Here is a 6,000-nt window from a genome sequence, read left to right as displayed (position 1 = left end):
TGCGGCTAGTGTACCAGTGCCAGAGACTACAGTGTCACCGTCGGATGATGATGCAGAGTCAGAGGTTGGTGTGGCGAAAAAGGCCCGCACTCACCATTTTCGAGAAGACTGGCTGAAAGAATTCAGCTGGCTGAGGTACTATAAGCAGGCGAACTATATGAACTGCGAATACTGCAGCAGCTAACCTAGAACTGCGGGGAACACAAAGTTTGCCGATAGTACAGGCATTTCGCAGTTTAAACACAATACACTGATTAAACACAATTTCAGCCTAAAGCATTACGAGTATGCTGTGACATGTTTATAAATCAAAAAGCAATGCCACTGCCGGTTGCTTTTAGAAGTCAAATGACTGTTAACCAGAGCAGGGGTTTTCAAACTGTGGGTCGCGACCCACTCGTGGGTCACGGAATGGAACAAGGGTGGGTCGCACAAAGTCACTTGGCTGCAGCTAATTTTGCGTTTCAATGACACACAGACACTAACACAGTTCAGTCTAGGGCTGCACGAATGTGACGAGTGGGGCGGGGCCTAGTGCCATGGGAACAGAGCTAGGCCGGTGGAGTGATTGGGAAATGAGCAACACTCACCGGTCTCAAGAACCACGGAGGAGATCGGAAAGATACAAAAGAGGAGCGATGACAGTGAAGGACGAGAGAGGACCAGGCCTGGGTTTTATTTTGTGTTTGTTTTTTATTTGTGCACGGCAGTCATCCGAGAGGGGCTGTCGCGCTGTTTTGTGTTTATTTGGTTATTAAAACTTTGTTTGATTGTCCGCCGGTTCCCACCTCTTTCCACGAAGGAGTCATCGAGGCGGTGGGCTGGAGTGAGTTCGCCCCCCCCCCCCCCCCCCGGCAACTCACTCCAGCCCACCACATCGAGCACCCTCGGCGGCAGACTCCTTCGCCCTGCTCGATGGCACTGCGGATTCACCCCAGCGGCGAAGGATCTTCGGCAGCGCGCCCCTCCTTCCTCCCTGGCTTCGGCACCAGTGTAAAACATTAAAATCTTCACAATCACAGGAAGAAGGAGGCGGGAACTGGGAACCCACTCATCACAACGATATAGCCCACCAACATTAATAATGAACTGCAATATCCTTAGTGTGATTTTCAAATTGCAATTAAGTCCGTGTGCGTTGCGTGTTTTGAAGGTCTCAGAGCAATGTCATTAAAAGGTTCAATCGGTCTTTTTTTACCTATTTCACAATTATTTTAATCTCCAAACTGTTTTAGATAGTTCTGCTTTGCTTCTTATGCTTTTCTAAAAAAGTGTTGGATTGTGCTCCATTCTCGCCGACACACACGGAAGGATCATGAATGCAACAAAACACAGCAGCGCAGATCACACTTCACTGGAGTGAGCCTGCTTCACGTTTTTATGGACACTACATATTTTAACGCCAGTAAACAAAAATTAAAACTTGTAAATTTGTAGTGAAATTTTCAGTTGTACTCTAAAATAAAATGGTTATTTTTCTTAAATACTTAATTTCTGTCATAAAAATTTTAAGTAAGATTAGGTTTAAAGTAATTTCACTCGTTGTTTTTTTTTTTTTTTTAATATTTTGGTGGGTCGTGAAATATATTACACTTGTCTAGGTGGGTCGTGGAATGGAAAAGTTTGGGAACCACTGAACCAGAGCACAGACGAGGCAGAGATGATGTTGAAATTTAACACGGCATACTTCGTTGCTAAAGAGGAACTACCCTTCACCTAAAACAAAAGCCAGGTCGACCTTAAAGGAAGAATGGCTTAAAACTTAACGAAACATAAAACAACGATACAGCATGCCCACAATTCGTTGGAGTAATTGCGGATACTCTGAAGGGGAAGATTTACACGAAAATCAAGGATGCTCCGTATTTATCAATTATGATCGATGGGGACACCGACGTTTCAACAAAGGAATGCGAAATCATATACGCAAGGATCCTAAACGAAGGGAAACCAATGAATATTTTGATTGGTCACATCGAAGTGAAACATGCACATGCTCAAGGTAAGTTTAATTCAAATTATGTTTAGACCTATATCACTAACTTATTTAGCTGTCTTTACTTTGAATATTTATAAGTTTAAATAATCACTTAAGGTGCCGTAATGGCTGTGCCTCAAGGTATGTTTTTAATTCACATTTTGTTTAGACCTATTACTAACTTCTTTAGCTTTCTTTACTGTGAATATTTATTAGTTTACATAATCACTTAAGGTGCCATAATACTTCAGCTGTGAGGTGTGATGATGACAGAGGGAAAAAACTGTTCAGGCAACTGGTGTTTTTGTCCAGTGTAAGACATAATTGTACACCATTGTCATGTGCTTGCATTTTAAGGTGTATATGATGCCAGGTTACTAAGCACTTTGTTACTAAGCACTTTTTTTTATTCTGAATGTATGGTATTTTGTTTACTATTTGTACTGTCATGACAGCGATGGTGATGTCAGTTTACCATGTTGTTACATCTTCAAAAGTGCAGAATAAAATGTGACACTGAATTTGAAACAGCACATTGTAATTTCTGCATCTATTATTAAAGTATTTATTAGTAATACAGTGGAAATTAGTAGATTTGGTTAGCATGTTGATTTAAGGTGTGCGCCCATAAATTTTCTGGTTGTGCCCCTAAAATTTTCAGTTGGGGGCCACTGTGCTCCTAGTGAAAAAAGTTAGTCTGGAGCCCTGGTATATCTCAGTCTCTCCAACACACATGAGACAAAAATAGGCCTTCCAGTTTTACTCTTATTCTTATTCTTATTCTTACTCTTACTCAATTATTCAGTTTCAGAGTTGCTGGTGTGCTGCCTCATTGAGGTCGTTTTATGTAATTTTGGTTAATCACAACTAAGCTGAACTGTATTGAAGCTTATGTTGTAGCAATATTCAATTTGAAATGTAATATACAAAATGGCAATGCATTTCTGTATTTAAATTTGAATTTTCCCATACATTTGTGCAATGTGTGGTGCAAAATGAAAATTCAATTATATAATTTACATTTGCCATTTCATACACTAGTTTTAATATGTAAATTGAATAATTTTAACGCTTTATAAGTTGCAAAATTAAAATTAATGTATAACAGAAATTATTATATATGTTTAACATGTTCCAGCAAAAACTGTAGCAAAATTTTAATTTAAATGATATTTTTTCCTTAATTGCATTTACACTCACAATCACAGATAAGACACTTGCGATTGCATTTCCATATGTGTTCCACTATGAATGTAGCAAAATTCAATGTGCAATTTGAAAATGCATTCTGAGCCGATCATGTGCCCGTCCCGTCCTGTCAATCACTGCGTGAATTTGGCCTCGCCCCCACCCAGTGCAAAACGTCGGCAAAATAGGCTCAATCGTTTTTACTTTTTTTGTGTTAACTAATTTGAATAATATTAACTTATGGGAATATTGTTTAGCTTATTTTTGGTTTAATTTCGTTATTTAATTTATTCAATTATTTTGTTTTGCTATACTTTTCATGCCAACTTGCCATGGCCCCCCCTAGCACCCTCTCGCGGCACCTAGGGTTCTCCGTCCCCACTTTGGAGTCATATGCTTTATAGCAGTGGTTTTCAGTTTCTTGAGGGAAAGGGCTTTCTTATGACTTCTGAAGCAGTGAAAATATTCTTAATATTGCATACACTGAAACTGAAATGTATTATCGTATACCGTGGTGTACAATAGACAATGAATATTAACACAACAACATTGATATGAGTAAAGAGTAGTTTCAAATACAACATGTGTGGCTATAAGGGATTATCTGACATCGGTTTCATATTCTTCTTTCTTACAGGTATGAAGAATACCAGATGAACAAAAGCATCGTAGATGAACCACAACAGAATTCAATCTCACAATTCCTGGACACTCGTGTAGGGCGTTACAGCATGAGCCACCCACAGCAGAAGGCCATCTCCAATGCGATACTGTCTGACTTGATCATTGACTGCAATTTTCCTGTCAATTGTGGAAAATAAGATTTCGTCACTTTCTGGCTGTGCTGAACAGCGAGTATACCCCAGTCTGTCGCCGAACACTGACCACAAAAACGGAGAGCCTTGCTGAGGAGAAACGTTCAAAGTTAAAAACCCAATTGAGCAACACTGACCATGTTTCAGCCACTGTGGACATTTGGTCTGATCCAAAGATGAGGGGATTCCTTGGTGTCACTGTGCACTGGATGGAGAGAGATGCAGAGAGGGTACAGCTAAAGACTAATCTCTTGGCCTGCAACCGCTTCAAAGGCTCTCACACAGCGGAGCGCATATGTGACCAATTTGAGGCAATATGTGATGAATACAAATTGGACTATATCATTAGTGACAATGCTGCTAACATGCGCAAGGCATTTACGGTCTGCTTCCCCAGCGAACAGGAGGAAAATGATGATGCTGGAGATGATCTTGATGATCCTGAGCTATGGCATGACTTAACCTTAGAAGACCAGCAAACCGTCGATGCTGCTATGGCAAAGAAACAGCGCCTGCAGTGTTTTGCACACACATTGCAGCTGGTTGTGGGAGACGGTTTGAAAGAAACAAAAGCAGCATGTCCTTCTCTCTCCAAGTTATCAAAACTTAGCTCCCTGCTCCACACAAGCACAACGTTTAAAGACATCTTCGATGGTGAATTTGAGAGGTGGAATTACACACTGCGGCAGGTGAAAGCAGTCCTTCATTGTGATCAGCAAAAGCTCTACGCAGTTCTTGAGAAGGCCAATCACCATCTTGAGAAGCTGAAGCCTCAAGTTCGGTTCCTGAGCGGCCTGGTCAGAGGTCTGCAGGCATCTCTGAAAAAAAGATTTCTTGGGATCTTCATTAATGTGAAAATGGCCCAGTCTCAAGAAGAGATCACTGCCCCCTTTTCAGACACAGTCTATCTGAAAGCAGCTGCCTTGGATCCAGCCTTTTGTCTGCTGTGGATTGAGCCCCATGTGCTGGTCAACCGTGACATCAAGGCAGAGGTGGCACAACGAGTTAAAAGTAAATATTATTGACTTGCAACGCAACTTAAATTCAACGTAAAATATTTTTATCTTAATCTGATCTAGGAACTAATGTGATATTAATCTGACTTTATCAATAAACATTTTTAGTCTTTCACAGTATCATCAACATCAGTAATGGTAATAAGGGCTCTTTTGTTTCTACTGTTGTAACACGTTTTTTTTTTTAGAATTGATCCTGCAAGATGCTGCAGAGACGGAGCTGAAGAAGAACTAGAGGACATGGAAGGAGAAGGGCTGTTTGCTGCATACCATGAGAGGCAGAAAAGGGATGTTGGGACCCCACCAGCAGTACAGCTAAATCACTACATTGACATGGCAGAAGGACAGAATGCCCTTTTGTTCTGGGCACTGAACAGTAAGACTCTTCCTTCACTCTTTCAAGTAGCCATCCGAGTTTTGGCAGTGCCTGCTTCTAGTGCTCCAGTGGAGCGAGTTTTCAGCCATGGTGGCATCATGCTGCGTCCCCATCGTGCACAAATGACTGACACACTTTTGGCCAATTTGATCTTTTGCAAGTGCAATGCAGTATAGGGGCCTCTCTCCACCTGTCCACAGCACGCATGCGCACACACACTCACTCTCTGCTCATCACCGGTCCACACATATCTCTCTCTCTCTCTCCCTCCCTCTCATATTATCAGGTTGGTCCAGTTTTTAAGAAGTCATAATTTTGAGGAGTGAGGATTTTATTGATGACATGTTTAAGTTAAGGCTTAAGTTTTGTTTAAGTTAGCCCTAAGTTTAGGCTAAAAGGACCCATGTATATTTGAAAGTTAAACTGTTTTGCAATATGAGGTCAATACAATACAGGACTAAAGGTGCTGTGCATTGTTCTAGTGCAATATGCTGTAGAAATAGAAGCATTTTTTGTGAAAATTTAAAGTTTTTTACTGTATTTGATTAATGTCATTGTATAAAAATAGGTTTAAATAAATACAAATCTTACAGACATACATGATTTGTATACATTTTATTTCTGTGG

The sequence above is a fragment of the Carassius carassius genome, unplaced genomic scaffold, assembly GCF_963082965.1.
Source record: "Carassius carassius unplaced genomic scaffold, fCarCar2.1 SCAFFOLD_61, whole genome shotgun sequence".
Taxonomy (NCBI): domain Eukaryota; kingdom Metazoa; phylum Chordata; class Actinopteri; order Cypriniformes; family Cyprinidae; genus Carassius; species Carassius carassius.
Note: the sequence above shows the minus strand (reverse complement) of the source record.